At 47.5% G+C, this 25016-nt stretch overlaps 1 long non-coding RNA gene across 1 annotated transcript in view; it reads right to left on the bottom strand.

Annotated features, from left to right (window-relative positions):
- LOC309833744 overlaps positions 1-17943 on the bottom strand; it is a 60968-nt gene extending 43025 nt beyond the window's left edge. The window contains exon 1 of the long non-coding RNA XR_014297805.1: positions 17789-17943. This is a non-coding gene — a long non-coding RNA (uncharacterized lncRNA). The remainder of the gene's footprint in view (positions 1-17788) is intronic.
- Between the last annotated feature and the right edge of the window lie 7073 nt (positions 17944-25016).

Raw genomic sequence — 25016 nt, 5'->3', positions numbered from 1 at the left:
GACCTACTAGAGAATGGACTTGAGGATATGGGGAGGGGGAAGGGTAAGCTGTGACAAAGTGAGAGAGTGGCATGGACATATATACACTACCAAATGTAAAATAGATAGCTAGTGGGAAGCAGCCGCATAGCACAGGGAGATCAGCTAGGTGGTTTGTGACTGCCTGGAGGGGTGGGATAGGGAGGGTGGGAGGGAGGGAGACACAAGAGGGAAGAGATATGGGAACATACGTATATGTGTAACTGATTCACTTTGTTATAAAGCAGAAACTAACACACCATTGTAAAGCAATTATACTCCAATAAAGATATTAAAAAAATAAAAAATAAAGAAAGCTGCTATTAACATTCATGTGAGCAGACGTGTGCTTTCATTTCTCTTGGGCAAATACCTAAGAGTGGAAGGGCTGGGTCATAGGATGAGCGTATGTTTAATTTTCTAAGAAACTGCCCATCTGTTTTCCGCAGTGGATGTGCCATGTTGCGTGCCCACTGGCAGTGTGTAAGGTGCCAGTTGCTCCACATCTCGGTATGATCAGTATTGTAAATTTCAGATGTTCTAATAGGTGTGGAGTGGTATCTCATTGTTGTCTAAATGTTCATTTTCCTAGTTACTAATGATATTGTGCTTATTTGGTATTCATACATCTTCTTTGATGAAGCGTATGTTCAATTCTTTTTCCCATTTATAAAGTTAGATTGTTCTCTTATTACTGATTTTTAGGGTTTTTGGGTTTTTTTTTTTAATATTCTGGATGCGAGTCTGTTGTCAGATACGTGACCTGTGAATATGATCTAGTCTATGGCTTATCTTTTCATCCTCTTAACAGTGCCTCTCACAGAGCAGAAGTCCTTAAATTTCGTGAGGTCTCATGTATCAAATTTTTCATATGTCATGCTTTTGCTGTCATATCTAAAATGTCTTTGCCTAACCCAGAGTTTCAGTTTCAGTTTCAGAGGCTCTCTGACCTCCCCCTTCTGCCTAGAATTTTCTTCTATATTTTCTTGTAGAGCTTATATAGCTAGAGGCTTTAAAATTAGACCTATGATTCATTTTGAGTTAATTTTTGTATAGAGTGCAAGTTATTGACTGAAGTTCGACTTTTCGTGCAGGTGGATATTCAGTTGTTCCAGCATGACTTGTGGAAAGAGTATCTTTTTTCTACTGAGCTGCCTTCTCATCTTGGTTGAAAATCAGTTGGTCTATTTCTGAAATACAGATTCTGTTCTGTTGATGCATTTGTCCCTCTGCATTCCAATACCATACTGTTTTATTCTTGTAACTTTATAATAAGATCAAAAATCAGGTAGTGTTAGTTCTCCAAATTTGTTCTTTTCTTTTTCAAAACCTTTTGGCTATTCCAGGTCTATTATGTTTTCTTTTGAATTTTAGGATCAGTTTATCAATTTCTACAAAAAAAAAAAAAAAAAAAAAGCCTTCAAGGATTTGTGACTGGGATTGTGTTGAATTGATATATCAACTTGGAGAAAATCACCATCTTAAAAACAGAGTGTTCTGACTCAGAACATGGTATATTTTTCTATTTATTTAGGTTTTATTTAATTCTTCTCAGCAATACTTTGTAGTTTTCAGCATACAGCCTTTCAAATCCTTTGTCAGATTTATTCCTAAGTATTTCTTATTTTTTTGGTTACTATAAATTGTATTTTTATTTCAATTTCTGGTTGTCCGTTGCTAGTACATAAAAATGCAAGTGATTTTCTTATGTTGCTCTTATAACTTGCACCCTTTCTGAACTCAGTGTTCAGTTCTAGTAACTTTTTGTAGATTCATATAGCTTTGTCATTTTTTGTTTGTTTCATGCGAGAGGATCAATCTGGTCCCTGCTACTCCTTTTGACTGTAAGTAGAAGTTTAGAGGATCTGCTTTTTAAAAAGTGTGTCTACTAAGGTGAGGCAGGGCATGGGTAGAGTTGTTGTTTGAAGTAAGGGCACAGTGTCAGCAAGACCTGCACACATTGGAAATAATGAATCTAGTCTACTCTGGCTGAGGCCCACAGATAGGGAGGGTGGGTGATTCTTAAAACCCTCTGCCCCAGTCAGTAAGAGTGAGATACGTGAGGACTTGGCTTGGGAGTCTCATCTGCAGATGAGCATGTTAAACTCAAGGATGATTTAGTGTCCGTCGTTAAAAGGACACCCACCAAAGTATGGGACATCCATGTGATAGAATACTCTGCAGCCGCTAAGGCATGTCAAGTAAGCTCACTGGCATGGAAAATGCCTGTGGTTTATGACAGGATTCGTTTTCTCATGCTGCATAACCATTTATCACGAACTCTGGCAGCTTGAAACAACACCCCCATTTATTATCTCACAGTTCTATAGATTAGAAGTCTGGGTGGGCTCACTTGGGGCTCTGCTCGGGGTCCCACAAGCTGAAATCAAGGTGTTAGCTAGCCTATGCTCTTATCTGGAGGATCTGCAGAAGCCCCTGCTTACAGATGCTTTAAAGTTGGCAGAATTCTCTTCTCTGTGATTCTAGGGCTAAGATCCCCATCTCCTTACTGGCCGTCAGCTGGGGTCATTCTCAGCTCCCAAAGGCCTCCCCCATTTCCTTGGCTTGTGGCCCCATCTTCAAAGACAGCAGTGGTACATCAAATCCCTCTTATGCTTCGAGACTCTCTGACTTCGCCTTCTGCCTTTAAGGGCACATGGGATTCCCTTGGGCCCATCCAGATAATCCAGGACCACCTCCCTATATTAGAGTCAACTAACTAATAACCTTAATTACATCTACCGAGTTCTTTTGTGCCATGTAAGGTAATATTTTCATGGGCATGATAGCTCATGGTACTCATAGGTTCTGGGATTTAGACATAGACTCTTGGGAGGCCATATTCAGAATTCTACCTTACACAAGCACCAAATAAGCCCAGATATGATGCAGTACGTGCAATATGACAACATTTCTGTAAGAAAAAAACTGTATGCAGTAAAAAACTACGGGTTATATTCGCTTTCTCCTTTATCCTCGAAGTTCTGTTTTTACAATAAATACATATCACTAGGATACGATGAAGAGTTTACATAACACTCAAGCCCATAAAAATTCATTTGCAAGATGGAACTCAAGGTGCATTTTCCCATGGACACAATGTTTTGGGGTGACTAGAGTCCTATGACATTCCACAAAAGACTTAGTTCTAAAACTCCATGCCCCGTGCATTATTTCTAGTGGGCACTAAATTCCAAGTTCTAATCAGGATGCCAAGAACATGGCTCTTTCCTCCTCGCCTTCCAACCCCCAAGAAGCATCAGTGGGCAAGGGGGCTGGTGACCAGGAGCTATTAATATTACATCTACACAAGAAAAGACCACTCCCTGATGTTTACAAAAACATCTGCCTTAAAAGAGGAGGAGACGGGGCCCCTCACAACGCTGCTACACTGGGGCTGGCCTTGTGTGCACACGTGCAAAACTGTGTTTGCAAAAGTGCATGTGCAAGAGCAAACGAGGGAGCATGTCGCAAGCACGTGCAGGCAGGACCTGTGCTTCCTCTTCCCAAAAGAAGAAGAGTCCATCGTGAAAGTTCCTGTTTGTCTGAGAATATGAGTCTCACTGCAAATAAGGAATCTATGGGGGCGTGATTACGTATCTTATGACCTTCCACTCTTTGTAGCTCTCTCTTCATCCCCGATGGCCCCTCCTGGAGAAGCCACTTCCGCACCGCCCCCCCCCCCCCCGTCATTCTCTCCATCCTCACTCTCTGTGCAGCCTTGTTTGTTCTCTCTCTCTCATTTTTTTGTTTCTTGGTTGGTTTGCTTTGGTTTGGTGGGGTCTCTCTCTCTATTCTCTCTTGGACCACTTTCTCCCTGTCAAAAACTACAAACAGCCCAGATGTCCTTTGGTGATGAGTGGTTAAACACACAAACCGTGGTACACCTACACCACAGAATAGCACACAGCAACCAAGAGGGAGGTTGGGTATCAATACACCCAACAGCACGGATGAATCTCCAGAGAGTTACACTGAGCAGAGAAGGCATATGTACCACGACCCCATTTATATATTATTCTTGAAATTATAAAATTATTAAAAGAGAACAGACCATTGGTTGGCAGGGTTGAGGAAGTGGGGAGAGTGGGAAGGAGTGCGCTTGGGTTATAAGTGGGCAACAGGAGAGATCCTTGTGGTGATGGAAATAAAACATACCTTGACTGTGGTGATAGATACGCAAACCAACCCATGGGATACAAATGCACAGAACTAAATGTGCACACACGCCCGCACGCGCGCGCGCACACACACACACACACCATTGAGGATACATGAAAGTGTACTGATGTCAATATTCTGGTTGCGATATCTACTATCATTCTACAAGATGTTACTTTTGTGAATAAGGGGCACACAGGACTTCTCTGATTCATTTCTTACAACACAGGTGAATTTCCAATTATCTCAAAATAAAAATTTAATTGGAAAAAAGTGAAGGAGAAAGAAAGATTTTCTCAAACAAAAACAGAGGGCGTTCATTGCCAGGAGATCCGCCCTGCAGGTAATGTTAAAAGAAGTTTTTCAGGCAGAAGGAAAGTGATACAGGTCAGAAACTTGGGGCTGCACAAGGCAGAGATGAGTGTGGAAGAAGGAAGAAATGAAGGTAAAATAAAATCTTTCGCTTTTCTTATTCTTTATGGATCTAAGTTCCCAGCTGTGGTTTTGCATCTTTGTTCTTACACCTTGGAGCTGCTTTTTGTGCCAGTGTCAAGCATGTTTTTTGAAAGCTTGCAGGCCTCAGGCAGGCTCTGTGCTCTTGGGCCCATGGCAGGAAGACACAAGGGTCTCCCGAGGGTGCCCTAGCCTCACCCAGCCATGATCTTCATTCTCCCTGAGGAACCATGACAGGATTTATGGGAGGGAGCACACGGATGCTGTCCAAGGCCACCATGGTGAGTGACAGAAGCAAGGGCACTGGAATCAGGCAGACTTAAGTCAAACCCCAGTTCTGCCTTTTAGTGCTGTGTGACCTTTGGCAAGTTACTTTACCTCTCTGGTCCCAGATCGCATATTTAACAGTACTTTTCAGGGCAGTGGTGGCAGTTAGAAGACCTAACACACGGATAGAGTCTGCCACGATAGGTGCTAAAATATCTTATCAGAACGTACATGACCGTTCCTCCTACTGGGTAGACAGCTGTCACTCACATAGGAGATTCCATTCCCTGACAAAATTCACATGTGAGGTCTACAGTGCTCTGTCCTCTCCTGAAAGTACATACTTGCAGGGAGGCAAACATAACTATCACTTCTCAGTTGTCCTCAAAACTTAGGCTGGGGACAAGTTTCGCAGGAAGCCTTGCAGTTTAAGGAAACAGCTCTTGACCCAAACAACCTGAAGAAACAGTGACCCCAACATCTCCCTCCTCCCCAAATCCCTTGAGAGCAGAAAACTCCTGCTGCCTTCTCGAAGCTCCGAAAACTCGGCATCTTGGTTTTAATACAATTCTACAGTCCATTCTCCGGAGACCCAGCAGCCAAAATGGCGTCTTTAAAACGAACATCAGTTTGTGTCAGGCCTCTACTCCCTAAATCCACTCACAGGCTCACGTTGTACTTGAAATAAGAGCTGTTAATCAGGAAGGCTTGTTTACAAAGCCCCCAGACCTGACCCAGCCTCACCTCCCTCTACTCCCCGGGGGTTCACACCATCCCAGCCACCCTCACCTTCTCTCTGTTTCTCAACTCCACAAGTGCCCCAGGGCCTTTGCACTTGCTGGCCCCGCTGCCTGGACCGCTTCTCCCCTGAACTGAGACCTGCTCGTCTCCAATGTCAGCAGGCAGCCTTCCCTGACCGTTTGTCTAAAACAGACGCCCTTCCTCGTCTCCAACAGCCTTCTCTCCTCTCCCTGTTTGTCCCATATGCTCTCTCCACAATCTGAAATCGTCACGTCATTTACATACTTACTTGTCTTTTTTGCCTGTTATTTTTGCCTGTTTCGTCCTTCAAGAATGTCAGTTCCATGGGACAAGGGACCATGACTTTGAAGTCCCTGGTGCCCAGATCTGGGCCGGGCATGTAGTGTGCGTGGTTCCTAATACTGATTTGTAAATAAATAATTGTTCCTTCCCCTCCCGGCACAAGTACTCACACCCTGTATAGGCCCCTGATCCCTGGAGAACCATCTGTGGATCCCAAGCCGTCCCCAGACCACACTCTGGGAAGCTTGCCCAAGGGAAGCAAGCCAGTGACCCCAGACAGTCACGTCTGGTGTTAGGCCCAAAGACAAAGGCTTCTCAGGCCAGGTTTGGGGGGAACCAGGGCAGGAGATGCTGAATAAGGGGTCACTGCACGTGTCACCTCCATGCCTGCGCAGTCATGTAGCCAGATTGCCTGGGATCAGGGAGCAGTGCCAATTCAGCTGCCACCCAGGCAAAGGGATTGTACCTGGGAAAGATTTACTTCTCCTCTTCCGTGTCTCAGGTCACCGCCATGCCCCGCCCCCCGTGGAGCTGTACCCCACTCCCTCTGTAGTAATAACCCGCTCAGCTGCCTGCCACTCAGCTGGCTCAGCTGTAGCCAAGACCGGAGCGACTATCTCCCCTGTCCCCAACTCCCCACCAATATGTACAGATGTCTAGGTATCCAAGGAGGAACATTTGTCAGGAGGCTCCAGGAGAGAGATGACTCTTCCATAAAGATTTCATTTTTGTTGGAGTCTATCCACGTCTCTGTATCTTCATAAAAAGTCAATAAGAAACTTCCATTAAAAAAAAAAAAACAGGCATAATTAAATAGAAATAGGGACAGCTCCAGGAGAGGCTGGAGATTAAAGACCGAGAGGCCCAGGGCAGACGGGGGAATTTTATGAGCTCCCAAAGAAAGAAAAACACACCACACAGAAAACGTGCCCAGTAGAAACCGTCTTGGCTGCCTTAGGCAAGGCGAGTCGGCCAGTCTGGGGAGCTGGTCTCTGCAGACCCAGGGGGTGGGGCTGTTAACCTCACCCTGTGCGTGGCCTCTGTCTGGAGAGGAGCTTGGACCCCCGAGAAACGCTGCAGCTACCGCTGTCGGAAGCCAGTGGAACGTCAGGCCTCTGAAGCAGAAGAACCCTGCCCAGGTGGGAGCCACGGCGGTCAACAGCTCGGGACAGGCTGATCCTCTGTAGTTTCAGGATCTGGGGCTCTCTTCTGAGATGCTCTTGGAATGGCCCTTATGGAATTTTCCAGATTCCAAGAATACAGAGTTAGACTTCCTTTCTGGGTTTAAGAGACTGAATATCCAAATGGACAATGACCAGACCGTATATGAACACAGACTCTGCCCCACAGCCTGCAGCAACCTGCCCAGGGAACCAAGCCCTTATCCGCAGTAAACAGCTCAGGAAGCGAGCCTGCGCTCAGTCACACTCGCAGGAACCATGTTCCTATTTTGTTTGACAATCCAGGAAGCTAAACAGTGACTCTGTAACACTCAGCCCAAATGGCCAGGGTTTGATGAATCCCTGCAGCTTCCCTAATTTTCATCCCCACTTCCAACACAGGACCATCAAGAGAAAGTCAGATGTGATCCCTCACATGGGATGCCCCGTCCTGTACAGCCCGTCTCCAGATCCCCCAGGCCAATAGCCTCCAGCCCCTTCCCACCCCTCCCCCACTATAAAGCTTTCCCGCTCCCTTGTCTGCCTTTGAGTCTCTGCCACATGCAAGTTATGGTGGCTGACGCCTTCCTCTTGCGAGCTCTGAATAAATTAGTTGATCTTCGAGACTTTCCACAGGTTAAACTCCAGTCTCCCATCTGTTAGTTGCACAACCTTATCAGATCCCTTCCGGTCTCTGAGCCTCTATCTGGGCATCTCAATCACAAGTCAGTGGCAGTAGTTGCCTCCATGGCTTGTCACAGGGATTCGTGAGGTCATTCACGTATAGCTCCTGGCGGATACCTGGCACACAGTTACTGCTCAATGAGTATGGACCTCCATTTTTATTATTATGTCATTGCTACCCACCCTCCAAGAAACTTAGAGATGATCTTCTCCTGGAACTGTTCTAATGGCCAAACAGTCTGGGAGGTATGAAAGCTAAGTCACCTGAAATGCACTGGTTTCAATCCTTAAATCAAAATGGGCGCCTGAAGCTTGGCGAGCCGTGAGGGCCATTTGGAGAGGGAGCTGATAGGACCTGGAAATTCGATATCTCCACGAGGTGGGTGGAAGGAAGCCAAAGGGACTTCTATCCACATGGCAGCACTTAAATACTAGGGACCAACCCTGCGAGGTATGTAGGGAATATCACGCCCATTTTGTAGATTAGGAAACTGAGGCTCATAGAGATTAAGTGAACCTCTCTGAGTCACACCGCTAGGTCTTGAATTCTAAGGTGCTTGGGGTTGCAACAAGCCAGGGAGAGGGAGTTTTCCCCCTAGAGTGTGGAGCCCACAGAATCAGAGGCAGTGCAGGACAGGGGCAGTGTTAGAGGGTTCCAGCAAGGGTCCTGGCAGAGACAGCCCAGTGACTCAGAGAGACAAGGGGGACCAGACACGAGGGGTGGGCTGTGGCTGCAGTGGGTCAGCCCTGGTCTCTCGTGTGGCTTTCTGGGCAAGATTGGAGGGGACAGGGTGAGCTCCTGAGTAAACTCTCAGGTCAAAGAGCCAGGCTCAAGGGAAGCAGCTGGAGGGGTTCAGGAACCAGGCTGTGGGTGTCAGACCAAAGGCTGAGGGTGGATTTTAGAACTGGGCTCCAAGGTCAGGCAATGACCTTGGTGCCAAGACATTCAACTCACTGAACTGGCTCTTGAATTCCTCTGGACTAAGAAAGGCCCAGCCCCGAGGCCTGTAACCTTGTGGCTTGCAGGTGCCTGCAGATGGCCTTGGCTGTGGGGAGGTGGGCAACTTAGCCCAGAGGTCACTCTCACCCAGCCCTGTACACCCACACTCATTTACACACCTGTACCCATGGCGTCGATTGGTAAGCAGAGATGTTAACAAATGAATGCTGTTCTAGAACTAGCCTGGAAGGACATGCAGGAAACTGGTAACAGTGATTACCGGTCAAGGGAAGGAAATCAGCCTTCGGACAAGGGTTAGGGGGCTTTTTGTACTTGAAGTTTTTTACAATGTGCATATGTTAATTTTCAAAAAAATAATTATGACAAAAGAATATCCTTGATAATGAGGATGACAAAAATGACACAGAGTTGAAAAGACAGCTGAAAGACAGTACCGGGACCCAAACCACAGTCTAGGAAGTCCATCTGCTCTGTGTGTCAACGCCCCTAACTGGGCATGGGGACAACAACGGTGTCTTTGGCTCCAGCAAGAAAAGCAAAGGTAGGGAGTGTGTACAGGCCAGGGCTAAGGAGGCAGGAGGTAGCCAGACTTCCCTTTCACCTAAATGCAAAGAAAATTGGGATCTCTTTCAGCAATTAGAAATGTGAAATGAACAAAGGGAAAGGAAGCAAAATAATGTAAAAACGATGATGGCTCACACTTATATAGTACTTTCTACATGCCAGGAACTTTTTAAGAATTTCACACACAATAGCTAATATAATCCTAATAATGGTGAGATAGCTACTATTATTGTCATATTCTACAGATGAGGAAACCAAAGACCAGGCAAGTTAAGTAACTTGCCCAAGGTCACACAGCTAGTATGAGTTGGAGCTGGGATTAAACCAGGCAGTCTGGCTTCAGCGCCCACACATATTTTTATATGTGTCCTGATAAAAGAAAATTTCACATGTTGAGGTATGGGGAAGTCGTTCTGGCTTATCTATGGGTTAACTTGAATTTTATGCTGACTAAAACAGCCTGTTTGCTGCCTACCAAACATACATTGTACATCTGCTTTAATTATTAAAGAAAAGGGTGCGTTGACCAAAAGTAAAGAATGTCCGTGTTAAACATAAAGATCAAATGCCTTTCTTCCTGGGACGCCAATGCTGGTACTTTTTGATGATAAGACTCCCTTGCCAGGTGCCAAAGCCATTCTGACTCACTATGTACACGATGATCTGGTCTGGTACCTTGAAGGAATGGATCCCCGACTCACGTAATGTTCTTTGTTCTGACAACATGTAAAACTGTGCTGAAAACCATGCTTCTGTGGAGCAGTTCCTCAGTCATCTGAGAGGCTGTCTTCTGGGCTATAGTCCTCAGTTTGGCTCAAATAAAACTCTTTTCCAGTCCTATTATAAATTGTTGATTATTTTTGCTGGCAGTCCAAAGCATTCAGCTTCTCAAATCTTTTTATTTGAAGAGCTCAGATGAAAGTGAAAAAAACCCCACCATTTACAGATCCCAGTGGACTGGCCTAAAGTTTAAAGGGGCCCCTGGTCCTGTTCTCACCCCACATATAATTGCCACAAATGGTGACAAGGACAAAGCAGAGGCAGAAAGCGAGGCTCTCTCAGTTCCAGCTGCAGGAGAAGAGACAAGGTCGAGAAGGAGAAAGAGATGGCGCGAGGGGATCTGAAGCCCCAGAAGGAATCATGCATCCCGCTCAGAGGGCTGCAAGGCCTGGACCGAGAACAGACCCCTTTCACATCTTATCTGCAACTGCCCCGCCCTCAGGATTAGCATTGCACAACTGGAGGGGCCCCTGGCCTGGTGTGCTTCCAGCCTTGTTCTCTGGATATAAGACTGAGAAGGAAAGGATTTGACTGAGTTCACAGGGTTCAAGGTGGAGAAGAGACAGCCTTCCAGGCCTCCCGCTGCCAGTGTCCTGAACCTTTCATCACAGATGGCTGAATCCCCCTCTTCTGGGAAGCCTTTCCTGCCCGCTCCTTCCACAGCCAGTCTCTACAGGGCTATTGCCCCCTCGCTGCACCCTGTCCCAGCACCAGCCCAGGTGTCTTTTTGTTTTGGGCCATGTTGCATGTGGATCTTACTTCCCGGACCAGGGATCGAACCCGCCGTGGAAGTGCAGAGTCTTAACCACTGGACCACCAGGGAAGTCCCCAGGTGTCCTCTTGAAATTAGTCCTGGCTGCAGCGCCAGGATATGGGGCCCTTGGGTCTTCCCTCTTTGTGACAGTGCTGGCCTGGCTGGATGGAAAACAAGTGGGAAAGGGTTTGATCCTGAGGTGAAGGGGATAAAAGCCTATGGTGTCCTGGAGGTTACAGGCCTCTCCACTCCATGGGTTGACCCACTCCATGGGTTCTCCTTCCTGTGAGGCTGCTTCCTTGCCTCCCAGGGGATCTGGTCATCCCAATCCCAGACCCCTGAGATGGGTCTGAGGCAGCTGAACTGGGTCCTGGATTTCTGAGACAGCTCCGTACAGCACCGGGCAGGAGTGCCCTGGCCTCACCTGACCCTACTTAGCCGGCTGGTCTTCTGAGAGCACGAGTAAAAGTAAAGTGGCTAAGAGGCCTGGCCTCTTACACTCACTCTTACACACACGACCACACACACACACACACGTACACACGCAGCAAAAGCCACCTCGTATCTCTGGGTAGAGGCAATTAAAGGTTGACCTAAGTCCTTCTGAAGCAATAAAACTTTGACAAAAGTCTCCAAGGCTTCATGACCACTGCCTCCAATGGGGGACTCTGATTTCCCTGGGAAAAAAACGTGGTGAAATAAACTTAAGTTTGGCTACAGAAAATATATACTAAGGAATATGTAACATTTGCCTGGATGTTGGAGGAGTGATAAAAGGAAAAGCAATCTGTGTGTTTACATGACTCCAGTCGTTTTGGCTTTTACGAAAGATGGCAAGTGTTTGCCTTTGGAAATCTAGGAAGCAGGACTGAAGTGAAGCCACACACGCAAAGCCAAATCCAGCATCAAAATATAAGAAATGGGGCTTCCCTGGTGGCGCAGTGGTTGAGAGTCCGCCTGCCGATGCAGGGGACGCGGGTTCGTGCCCCGGTCCGGGAAGATCCCACATGCCGCGGAGCGGCTGGGCCCGTGAGCCATAGCCGCTGACCCTGCGCGTCCGGAGCCTGCGCTCTGCAACGGGAGAGGCCACAACAGGGAGAGGTCCGCGTACCGCAAAAAAAAAACAAAACATAAGAAATGAACATTGTAGCAAATAAAGGAAAACCTGGTAAGATACAATGGGTCCCGTGCTCAGCGAAAATTTGTTCACCTGGATTCCACCAGGTCATTCTTGCCTTGGAAAGTTAGTGACACGGGAATCACAGACACTTCAAAAAACACAGCCGCCCATCCGTTAAAATGCTCCCAAGACAGTTCTCCAAAATACTCTTCTCTGAGTTTACCTTTTTCTATTTTCCTCTCTGAACCATGGTAGATAGTAGAATTACTCCTTCACAATTAAGATGTGCCCCTGTAGGGGATTCCCTGGTGGCGCAGTGGTTAAGAATCCGCCTGCCAAGGCACGGGACACGGGTTCGAGCCCTGGTCCGGGAAGACCCCACATGCCACGGAGCATCTAAGCCCATGTACCACAACTATTGAGCCTGCGCTGTACAGCCCGCGAGCCACAGCTACTGAGCCTGCGTGCCACAGCTACTGAAGCCCGCGTGCCTAGAGCCCACGCTCCGCAACAAGAGAAGCCACTGCAATGAGAAGCCCGCGCACCGCAATGAAGAGCAGCCCCCGCTCGCCGCAACTAGAGAAAGCTCGCGTGCAGCAATGAAGACCCCACACAGCCAAAAATAAAAAGAAACAAAATAAATAAATTTTTTTTTTTTAAAAAAAGATGTGTCTCTGTGTTCAGAACAAAGGCTGATCTTGGGTTTTGATCTCTGCACCCACAGTGGGAGTAAGTCTGTGCGACTCCAGGCAAAGTTTTCTGAGCTCCTTGGGCTTCAGTAAATAAAGGGGTTAAAGCTCTAGCCGACAAAGCTATCCAGACAAAGAGAGATCCAGTGATGAAGTCTAAATTCATCTGCAGGAAACGCCCATCACTGCTCAAAGGGTCCAGGGCCACCAGCAATTCCTCTGATTCACTTTCTCCCCAAGGTTCCTATGTCCTAAAAGCCACACTTTGCTTATCAGTGATAATGCGTTTTGCCAATTTGGGTTGGCCAAAAAACATAACTAACTACCAAGCAGAAGTCCTGACTAGAAAAAGAAACCAAAGTCTCCATGAAAAATGTCATTTTAACCAAAAGTAATGTCACTTAAAGTTTTAGTTATGGGTAACTCCACTTTTTATATTTGGAAATAGTGTTTGTAACTTATAAACATTGTCCTTCAACCTTATACTACCTTCATGACTCCTTTTGGGATCCAGGGAGCTTGAACCAGGAATTACTGTATCTGGTGGTCTCTAAGGTTCTGGCATTCCATTATATTTAGCCTCAGAAACTCTGGCTGCCAAGGGGGCAGGATATCAAGGACTCTCATCCACCACCAGTGAGAATGTAATTTGGTACCATATTTGTGGAGGCCAGTTTTGCGATATATTTTAAAATCCTTAAAACGGGTATAGAAGAAGTTCTAGTTCTGATAATGGTATAGTAGCTCCTACTGGGCCAATTCCCCTGCAGATAACAAGTATAAACTCCAAACAAAATATTAGAAACCAACGATTTGGAAGCATTGGAGAGCAAGCAGAAGCAGGCAGGGGACTTTGACCTTTGAAAGAAGGAACCGCGCTGGATGAGATCTATGTTTAGACAGTTTTCTGCTGAGGGCTCTCCTCAGTCTGCCAGACAGAAAGCTGCAATCTTACTGTTTGAAGTGTCAGAGGACAGAGTTCAGGGCTGCCAGAGTGGCTGGGAATTGAAGAGCTGGATCCTGAAAGAAGCTAAAACTTTTAAAAGCTGAGTAGAGATTTTAACTGCTGCCCGTTTAATGAGAGACAGAGTTTGGAGTGTGAATCCTGCCAGTTTTTCCAGGAGAGATTTCATAAACATGTTGGACTTTCTATTGATATCCAGGGAAGGGGGAGGGGAGGGGAGCAAAGATTATGTCCCAGGATTAAAGACATTTCCCTCAGACTAAGAAAACTATCAAAACAGATCCATCTTAAAGAGTAAAACTCAAGCTTCCACAACTTCAAGGTGATATGCCATAATTAACTGCCTTGCTATCATCAAAGCAAGACAAAAGATACAGAATTTCTAAACCCACTGTCCACAAAACAGTATACAATAAAAAAAAAACTACTAGATATTCAAAGAAACAGAAAAATGTGACCCCTACTCAAGAAAAAAATCAATCAACAGAACTCCAAGGTAACCCAGAAGTTGGAATTAGCAGACTGGAAATTTATGGTATTGACAGCTATTATAAATATATTTGAGGAATTAAAGGAAAACATTGCCATAATGAGTGAAGAGGTAGAGAATCTCAGCAGAGCAACAGAAACGATTCTTTAAAAAGAACCAAATGGAAGTTCCAGAACTGACAAGACTCAGAAGTGAAAAATTCAGTGGATAACTCTAACATCTTGGAGGCAACAGAAAAAAGGGTAAGTGACCTACAAGACGGGCCAATACAAATTAGCCAATCTTAAAAACACAGAGCAAAGCAGATTTTTAAAAACGACAGAGCTTCAGTGACATTTGGTACAACACCAAGCATTATAATAAACGTGTAATTGGAATCTCAGAGGGGAAGAGAGGGAAAATGGGCAGGAAAAGTATTTAAAAGAATATGGTTGAAAACGTCCTAAATCTGATGGAAAACATTAACCTGTATATCCCAAGAATCTCAATAAACTCCAAGGAAGATAAACACACACACACACACCACAGAAAGGCATACCACAGTTAAACTGCTGAAAAATAAAAAGTTTTGAGCAGCCAGAGAAGAAAATGACACAGATACAAAGATGAATCACATTTGACTTTTTGTCAGAAGCAATGAAGCCAGAGATCATGGGACGATAAGATAATGAAATGATTAATGCTAAAGTTCTACATCCAGTTAAATAAATCTTTCAAAAAATTCAGGTCCTAGACATTTTTAATTAAATGAAGCTGAGAGAATTCTTCGTCAGGAAATGTGAAAGGAAGTTATTCAGGTTGAAGAGAAATGACATCAGAAGGAAACCTGGGTCTTCAACAGGGGAAGAAGCTACCAAAAATGGTAAACATGTGAGCAAAATAAAAGACTACCTTTTTGTCCTTCTGTAATTTCTTTTAGAGATAACCAGTAATTGTTTTTGCCTGTGATCCATACGATATCATACAGCATGTATTTCTGACCACACGGGAATTAGAAATCACCAACAGAGTATCTAGAAAATCTCCAAATAAAAATTAATCAGCACGTATTTAGGTTTATCCATTATAAACTTAAGAGTAAAATCCCAAAGCTACGAAACCTGTGGAAGAAAACAGAAGATCTTGGCAATCTTGGGGCAGGCAGAGATTTCTTAGGACATGCAAAGCCCTAATCGAATTTTTTTATGATACATTGGTCCCCATCAAATTCTTCTCTTTAAAAAGAGACAAGCCACAGACTGAGAGAAAATATTCACGATATATTTAACTGGCAAAGTACTTGTATCCAGAATAAAGAATTGCTATAAATCCATAATGAAAGATATACAATCCAGTATTAAAAATAGGCAAAGAACAAGCATAGACACTTTGCAGATGACCAATAAGCACATGCAAAGGTGCTCAACATAATTAGTAATTAGACAAATACAAATTAAAACCACAATGAGATATCATTTCTCATGCGCTAGAATGCTTAAAATTTTATAAAGACTGACCCTTGCAAATGTTGGCAAAGACGCAGAACAACTGGAACTCTCGTACTTTGCTGGTGGGAACACACAATCGCTTTTACTTATAAATTCAACATACACTTACAGTATGACCTAGGTATTTCTCCTAGGTATTTTCCCCAGTGAAAAAAAATAAAAAACATTTGTCCACAAAACGACTTGCACATATTCTTCACAGCTTCATTCACAGGACTCCAAAATTGGAAATAGCCCAAACTACCATCAACAGGTGACTAGATAAACAAATTGTGGTATAATCCTGCCACTGATGACTTCCCAGCCAATCTGAGGACAGACACAGGTCACAGCAGCCCTTAGCGCTGTGCCCATGGTGAGAACAGCCCACAAGTAACGCCAGACACAGATGCCAAGGTGGGGGACACGGTGAGGTCAGAGGCTGATGACCAAAGGCCAGGAGGGAGGAACTCTGCTTCCTTGGGAGGCCAGACCCTCCTTTCTGAATGTGACAGGGCACACAGGTCCGCTTCTGGCGCCTGGACTGTGTCTTGGAAAAGGAAAAGGGGGAAAGAAACCTTGGGTGACATCAGAAACTTAGATCTCACTGAGTCTAAGTTTTAAAGCAGTAGAAACTGAGGACTCTTCAGTTAGTTAAATGAAAAATTTTGTTGCTACCAATAGGAAAGGGGCTTTGAGCGCAAGATGAGCTTAGATATTAACAAAAAAAAAGATGAAAGTTAAAGTTTTTTGCACTTCTGACATGCACTTGAGTTATTTGTGCATTTCTAGAGGATCAAAATATGAGAGATGGGCCCTGAGAGAAGCAGCCTCTGGGAAGAGAGAAGGGGAAACAGTGGCCAGAGACCTCACGACTCCAAATCTAGATTCCAGAGACCCTCTGCACTAAGGTGGACGCCTGGTAATAAGACATGCCACAGTAGGATTCATTGAGCTGTGTTGGCTCAAAGTAAGCTGCACTCCCTTTGAAATTCAAATGAACTCCAGTGCAGTTTCACCTCTACAGAAAGGATATTTTCTTTTTTTTTTTAAATTATTTTTTTAAATTGAAGGATAGTTGATTTACGTTGTGCCCATCTCTGGTGTAAAGCAAAGTGACTCAGTTACACACATATAGACTTTTTTTTTTTTTTTTTTTTGCGGTACGCGGGCCTCTCACTGTTGTGGCCTCTCCCGTTGCGGGGCACAGGCTCCGGACGCGCAGGCTCAGCGGCCATGGCTCACGGGCCCGGCCACTCCGCGGCACGTGGGATCCTCCCAGACCGGGGCACGAACCTGCGTCCCCTGCATCGGCAGGCGGACTCCCAACCACTGCGCCACCAGGGAAGCCCACATATAGACATTTTTAAATATTCTTTTCCATTACAGTTTATCCTAGGATATTGAATATAGTTTCCTGTGCTCTACAGTAGGACCTTGTTGTTTATCCATCCTATATATAATAGTTTAAATCTGCTAATCCCATACCCCGAGTCCTTCCCTGAGAAAGGATATTTTCTACACCGACTCAGTCCCAACTCTGAGAAACATGTCTGCATTTGTTTGAATATTAAAATTTATTGTTAAATAGAAAACCTTATTATTCCCATGAAATCCTAAAGGTTTTTAAGCATTCACCTTCCACTCCAGAGTCCAAACTCCTAGAAAAGCCCTTCTTCTGCTCCAGGAGGGGATGGTAGGGTGATCCTTCCCCCTATCCTCACCCCACCCCAAGCGTAACCAGTGGACAACAAGGGCATCTTGGTGGCCCCGGGGACTGAGGCTCTTTCATCGCTAGAGGATGCTAGAGACAGTTGGGAACTTGAGTGACCCACCATCCCAGCTGGCCTGAGACTGTCCCCGTTTTAGCAGCGAAAGCCCAGTATCTCAGGAAATTTCTCAGTTACCCTGCCAGCAGGTCAGGAGTTGCTGGTCAGAGGCTGTCCCTCTCCACAGGGCAGCTGCCTCCTGACTTAGAGCCTCTGTTCAAAAGGCTTCTTGATGTGGGTGTCTCCACCTACATCCTGCCTGTTTCAGCCAGTTCTCCTGACTTTGAGTTCTGTTTGATAGCATCCACCCCATCCCATGACTCCTTGGATCTCAGCTACAATCAGTCTCTCTTGGCTTTTCTTGGTACCTCCAGCCCAAGGACACCAGGTTAGTTGCCAAGAAGACCCATAGTTTAGAAAGAGTTTTTAACAACTGTAAGTTACCTGTAAATTTCACGGCTATCCATTCTTATGATAAAGAATATTTACTTCTTGTTGTTTTCTTTAGATCTATGTCATTCCAAAATGCTTGAAAACTGTACAGCATCAATATTCACTGCCCTTTTCTGAGCCCTCTTACCTTCAAGTAAAAGCCCGAGTTGGGGATTCGAGTTTTGATTTTGTTTCTGGTCCGTGGGAGTCCTGGAGGAGTAACACATATACACAAAACAAAAAGGAAATGAGCAACGTTCACTGCTCTTCAGCTGGGTTTGGGGGTTTGCTGCTGAAGCGTGCCTGCAGCTTTAGATGCGCACGTCGGTCCACCAGCAAGAAGGCTGGTTTGGACTGCAACCTTCATTCATTCATTCATTCATTCAACAAATATGCATTGCACACGGAGGTGCTTCAGAGATGAAACTAAACAAAAATGCGGCCAGCACTCACTAAGGCTCTGGCCTGCCGTTACTAACCCTCATGCCCGCTTCTGCCTCCTCTGTGTCCTGCACATAGCCGGGTAAGTGGGAGTTTAATGAAAAAATATACGGCTGAAGGAGAGGAAAAAGTCTTTCCTTGATCATTGTGGGGTCCTGGGGTCTGAAAACTAAACTGACAAAGATGAACAGGAGAAAAGCATATGCATTTATTTAACAGAAGTTTTAGGTGATCTGGAAGTCTTCATAAGGAAATGAAGACCTGAAGTGACAGTTAGACCTGAGTGTTTTGTGCTGGGTTTAATGAGGAGCGTCCAGGCATGGAGGAATATGACAGGTGAAGGAGTATGAGTGTATTAAACTGGGGGGATCTTAACAAGGTCTGTTTGTTAGGGTTCTTCTTGGCGTCTCTTTGTCTTTAGAGATAAGGATGCTCTTTTCCTCCAGGTAAAGGGAGGGCACCTCTCACATGAGGGTTTTATGACCTGTTTCAGGGAAGAAGGGCAAGTGGGGTAGAGGTCAGGGTAAGCTTCCAGCTGTATTTTCTCAAGTCCCTTCAGCTTAAAATACCCGATATGTCCAGGTGCCCTATCTTGGAGTAGCATATTCTGAACCCCATCACAGCTCTGGCGATAATGATGCCATTGTATGTGATCGAAGAGCCTGTTGTTGTACAATAGATATGCAGGGGCAGAGATCAGTAAAACCAACTCCATCCTCTAGCGCTGCCCCTCCCCCGCAAAGCACCCCCGGCACACCCCTCCTTAACCGCAGCCAGGGCCTTGATGCCGGGACCTGGTTTCCTAGACGCCTCAAGCCATTTGTAAGACGGCACTAAAGTGAATTCTCAAGTCCTCCGTTTATTCAACACAGTAGACAGACAATCCTTGTATCACAGGTCCTGAGTGCAAGCAACAGAATTTTCATCTTTGAACTCCATCACAAAGGGCCTGTGTGCTAAGAACACGGCAGTTCCCTGAATCACGGGGAAGGCTGGGTCACTGGGTTTGGGAATGGGCGGGGAGGAGAAGAGAATGGCAAAAACAGGCACAAAGCAGGACTAATGTGGTCAGGGGGGCACTGCTGAGCTGAACAAGGTAAGTGCCCAAGTCTCAGAAAACAGCATCCCAATGACGGAGTGTGGTGATGTGTCCCCCACCGGCTGCACCAAAAGAGTGGGGGAAGAACTGGTACCTCTCGCTCTGGTGTGGCTTTTGCAGTCATTCCCCCCTCCCCAAGATATTACAATGGAAGGGAGGGGCCCTGCCCCAGAGGAAACCGGATGCAACAGAGACGGGTAGCCCCGAACATACTGCAGCTCTCCTGACAGGGTCTGGTTGCATCTTTGTAACTAGGCTTCTTCAAGTATCAGTACTTACTCAGGGGTGCAGGCAGCCTCTAGAAGCTGGAACAGTCAAGGAAGCAGAATCTCCTCTAAAGCCTCCAAAACAGAACGATACTTTGCCTTGACCCCAGTGAGACTGACCTGGGGCATCTGGCGTCCAGACCTGTCAGCGAATACACTTGTGTTGTTTTACGCCACCAAGGGTATTACAGCGGCCACAGGAAACCAAAACACTCTGCATGACAAGCAGGAAGGTAGAGAGGGGCCAAGGGGCTCACTTGTCACATCCCAGGAACACAGACCCTGCCTCCTGCTGGGGAGCATCGTCCTCGTGTCCCAACCCAGAACCTCTCCCTAAGTGGGAGAGTCCTCCGGGGCTCAGTAGAGCCCTGGGACAAGCGGCGGTCCTTCATTAGCTCCAGAAGGACGGCTCACCTGCCCTCAGCCTCCGGCAGACAGGGCATCTTATGGCTGTTCTGAATCTGGCGACACGCGCGCTTGCCAGGGCCCGGGGTGGGAAGGTCGTAAGAGCTCTCAGGGCTGATCTGGGTGCCGCCACAGTTCCCGTGAGTCTGAACTAGCGCATCCATTGTATGAACAAGCGCATGTTGGAAACACCCAGATCGGAGGAGGAGCTGAGCTACAGGCTAGAAAGGTAAACAGTGGTGCTGCTCTGAGAGCCGCCGCTGTTACTCAAGGCATTTTGATCCCGGAGCACCAGACACACGGGCCCCGTCACAGGTATCCTCTGAAGATGCACAGACAAGCCCAGGTGAAGATGAAGCATTTTCTGCTCTTTTTGTTCCCGCCTCAGTCCAAATGTATTTATCTCAACACTTCTCAGCACAGTGGGGTGTGAAGCAGGGGAGCGGAGGGAGGAGACGCCCCAGCGACTCATCACGGGGAAGGGTAATTGGGTCAAACTCCTGTTTACTGGAATGGCTTTCTACTGACACACACAAAAGTTCTGAAATAAAGGAGGCCTGTAATTGTTTGTTTCCTTTTGCTTTTTTGGTTACAACAGTAAAAACTGTCCTTCAGACTTAGCCCCCAAAGACATCAGAGCTCGACAATGACGAATGGGGAACAGATGTTTCTGGGCCGTCAGAATGGCAGCTTCCTCTTCGACACGTGGACTCCAGGATGCAGGTCACTGTCTGGCCTTGGAGGCCAGACAGACCAGGCCTAGCAGCCAGGGCTCGGGCTGTAAGGGGGTGTGGGATGATGGGCCAGGCTTCCCTGGACCAAGTTGGGCAACTCGGGGTTTTTAACTGCCTTGGGGATAAGCGTGTGTGCCTTGAATGAGGAACTAGGACAGGCCCTGACTTCCCAGCAGGGGTGCAGCTCAATGTACAAAGTTCTTGCTCCCCAAGGCCTCTGAGGCAGGGGACAGAGGAGGATCTGCTCTTCTCGGGGCCTGGGGGCCAGCTCTGCAATTCTGTGCCACCCACCTTCCCACGTCACTTCACTCCCCCACTTCCTTCTCCCTGGAAACCCCACGTGGCCAGCCTGGGGATGGCAGATGGGGGTGGACAGATCAGGGCTAACGGCCAGGCAGCCTCTTCCTCTCAGAGGTTCCCCACCTCATCCAGTCTCTGGTCCCCAGTGGCACCAGCCTCCCAGCAGGTCACCCCATGGTTCTCCGATGGCCTCAGTACCTGCTACTTGGGCACCTGCTGCCGGTGTCCTTGGGGTGTTCAGTGGGAAACCCGGGGTTCTGGAGGGTCTAAGAGGGTGCAGTGGACATGACCATGCCAACTCCCAGGGCAGCTGATACCAGAGGCTTGGGGGGCAGCCCACCAGGAGCCAGAGGGGACCCTGCCACATGCCCTGAGGTTCCTCCACATTCACAGCCCCTTCCCCACCCACCAGGAAACAGCTGCAGGGGTTGAGGTCACCCTACACCCTCTTTCCCGCCATACTCACAACATCACGTGCAGTGGCCCCATCTCCACTCCTATTAGGACCCACTGAGACCTACCGTGTGCCAGGCTCTCGACGCCAGCGGCTAGGTTAAGAGGCAGCCCCTGCAGTCCAGCTCCCCGGGTTCAAATCCCAGCTCCAGACACATCATCCTCCACGTGCCTGCGCATTTCATAACCTCTGCGTGCCTCAGTTTCCCCATCCTTAAATGGTGAGAAGTTTAGTACTTTCCAGGGGAGCTGCTTGTGACTATTAAATGTCAAGTGCTGGGCGCTGGGCTGACACGTGGGAGCTCCAGTTACAAGAGGCTCAGAAAGCGGAGCGCCTGGCCTCAGGGGTGGACCCAAGTGGTCGGGCGGGCTGTCCTCCAGCCACGGACCCCACCCCTGCGAGCCTTCAGTGGGCTGGCAGTGCGCATGCGCGGGCCCTGCGGTCCACGCGCATGCGCACCAGCTCAGGCCGGGAACGCTGCTGGGAGCAGCATCCTCCCACCGAAGGTTCGGAGCAGAGGGCAGGGGTACGAGGGGGCGGCTGGAGCCCAGTTCGCTCTCGCGAAGCACTTCCTGAACGGCACATTCAGTTACCACAAAATGAGTCAAGGTCCCTTTCAAGTGGCTTGCTGAGCTTCCCCCTGATCTGACACGGCCTCCCCGGGATGGACGGGCCGCAGCCTTTCCTGGTGAGCTGTCAGGCCCCGCTCGGAAACCCCTCCTCTGGGCACGAGCGCCGGGCCCTGCACAGGCACTGCGTCACTTCTCCCCTGCAACAACCCCATGGGGCAGGGTTTAGTCTTGTCCCCATTTTAGAAATGAGGAAACTGAGGCTCAGAGAGGTTGGGTGAGTGGCCTTGGATCACACAGCTAGTCAGGGTCAGGGCTGGGATTTGAACTCACGCCTGTCTGGCTCATAACCTGCACGCTCTTTCTCCGGGCTCACTGTGGTGAGGGGAGGCCACGTTCACCTTGCCTGCCTGGGTCAGAGAGAGGCCTGGAAGCTCTCATTTGTAAAATGGAGATGCCGGGGAGGTGAGACTATGGAAATGGAAGGATTAGAACCCATTTCTCACAACCCAGGAGGAAACAGGGGACTGTACTTTCTAGGCAGGAGATACAAGGGCCACACTGATAGGGGTAGTGTCTCCCTGTGGACTGATTCCTCATAAGAAGGGGGTCCCTTTGCCCATAAAATGTCTCATCTGAGGGAATTCCCTGGCGGTCCAGTGGTTAGGACTCCACGCTTCCGCTGCAGGGGGCACGGGTTCCATCCCCGTCGGAGGAACTAAGGCTCCGCAAGCTGCCGCGGTGTGGCCAAAAAAAGAAAAAAAGTCTCCTCTGAAAGACCGAGGATGAGGGAGAGAGCCCCAGAAGGCTCTCCCTGAAACCTGGCCTTAGGAGCAGGCACTTGCCTGGGTGGAGGGCGAGCCTCACCTGGGAAGGCCCTTCATCCTGGGGTGGGGAGGTGGGGGGAAGCAGGATGGGGCTCCCCAGCTCTGCCAGAAATGCATGGCCCCAAGGCCCGTGTGGGTCCCACCACAGGGAGGTCCTCTTGGGCCCCTGGGAAAGAGGGAGGGCTTCTCAGTGGTTCTCGGGGAAATAAGAAAGAAAAAAGGAAACAGGTGCATTTGAAACACAAAGACGGCCTGTGGAAAACCCACACTGGCCAAAAGGGTCTGAGTTGGGCTGCGGGTGACTTGGGGCTTTGTTTTTGCTTTTGTCATTGTTGTTTTGATTCAGTTTAGGACTTTTCTTAGTAATCACCACTAGGAAAGTCAGGTGGCCACACAAATGGAAAAAAGAGAGAGAGAGAGAGAAAAACAAAACGGGGTGATAACAGCAGATCAACAAATCTAAGGACATTTTCACAGGACTCGCCCATCGTTTTGAGATGGAAATGAGTGTGCGCCTAAAGTCATATCTTTTTTCCTGATTCCCTTTGTCTTTTTTAAAAACCAACTTTCAATTACAGAAATAATTCACAGCCTCCTCGTAAAATACTACACATGATAAATAAGGCTCAGGAACCCCTTGGCCACTGCCCCGTGGAGGGGCAGAGGCCCTCCCCCCATCAGCCGCTACGTTCCATATGCTGGAGGTCTTTTCCGACTGGACGGAGCTTCTTAGGCCTCTCATTATTTACTGCTTAGTTTTCAAGAGTGGGCTCAAAGCCGGCGGCTAAAGCATGTGCTTAAAGAAGCTTGTCCTGTGAGTCAAATCCCAAGCTTCGCCACAATGCCTAGCTCCTCAGAAGGACCCAGAAAGGTCTGAATTGCTCCCAGACGCTTCCTCCAAACAATCACTCAGCCTTCATTGCAAAGCGCTCTCACACACCTCCCCACCAGCCCCCATGCTCCCATCCCAGCCCAGGCTTGCAGGCATCAGCATTTCTATTGTAGAGATGGTGCACCGAAAGCTCCTCAGAGCTAAGAGTCTTGCCCCAAACTACCCTCCCTGGATGGTTTCTCCACAACAGCAGCGACTCCCGACCTCAAGTCCTGCCTTCTCACCGAGGTCTCAGGAGATGATAACCTTCCGGGCATAAATGTCCGGTAACCGTGCTCCCATTAGAGTCCCTACATTTCCTGACTAAAGCCAACTGTTCCTGTGTCAGGCTTCATGAAGCTCTGAGTCTGTGTTCTTATGGAGATTTTCCACCTAGTCTCTCAAACCAGGAGCACAGGAGACTCTTGAGGTTCTGGAACATTCTAGCAGATCATAAATACCAGACCTTCAAGCAGCAGGTTGTAGAAACAGGGGAAAGAGATGTACCAGCCTCCACGCCAACCCTGTCCTTCTCACACCCTCCACTCTGAGCTCATCCACACTGGGTCATGGGAGACACAGTGTCCAAAGTCCCTGACCAGACCGCAGTGTTGCTCTGAGGATGAAGTGGGCTATTGTGTGCGTGGTAGCAACTGAGGTGGGTACCCTCAAGTGGGAACAGGTGGGACAAGAGGTAGAAAAGTAAGACAGTGTGAAAAACTTTAGGACCTGGGTCTAGAACACTCTTCCCACAGTGCAGACATCATGCTCTACACACAAAGGACAGTGCACGAGGTCAGGCCAGAAGGGGAGACTAGAACTGCTTTCCCTTCCTGGAGATTAATAGGATTATTAGCACATTAAAGGCCCTGACAAGTCTTGCAGTAATGGAAACAGTTTAATTCTCTAGCACAATGTTTGCAGAACTTACTAGTTCAAAGAACTCTTTTCTGGCAAAATGCTTGCTGCTATCTGTCTGTGGAACACATGTTGAGACCTGCTGGTCTGGCTATCTGGGGATAGTAGCAATGTTGGCCGCAGTGCTTCTTAAACAGTTGTTAACTTCTGCCCCTTACTGCAAGGGCCCTGGCTCCCAGCCTTGCTTCTGATAGGTTAGACAGACCCAGTGTCTAAAACCCTAGGGTGTTTTAATGATGGCTTGAGTTTCAAACTATAGGGTCTCAACCTGTGGCCCCTGGGCCAAATCTGGCTCACTGCCTGTCTTGGTAAATAAAGTTTTATTGAAACACAGCCACTCCCATTCTTTTCCAAAT

The sequence above is a fragment of the Grampus griseus genome, assembly GCF_964374135.1.
Source record: "Grampus griseus genome assembly, chromosome: 15".
Classification (NCBI taxonomy): Eukaryota; Metazoa; Chordata; class Mammalia; order Artiodactyla; family Delphinidae; genus Grampus; species Grampus griseus.
Note: the sequence above shows the minus strand (reverse complement) of the source record. Positions and strands in the feature narration are given on the sequence as shown.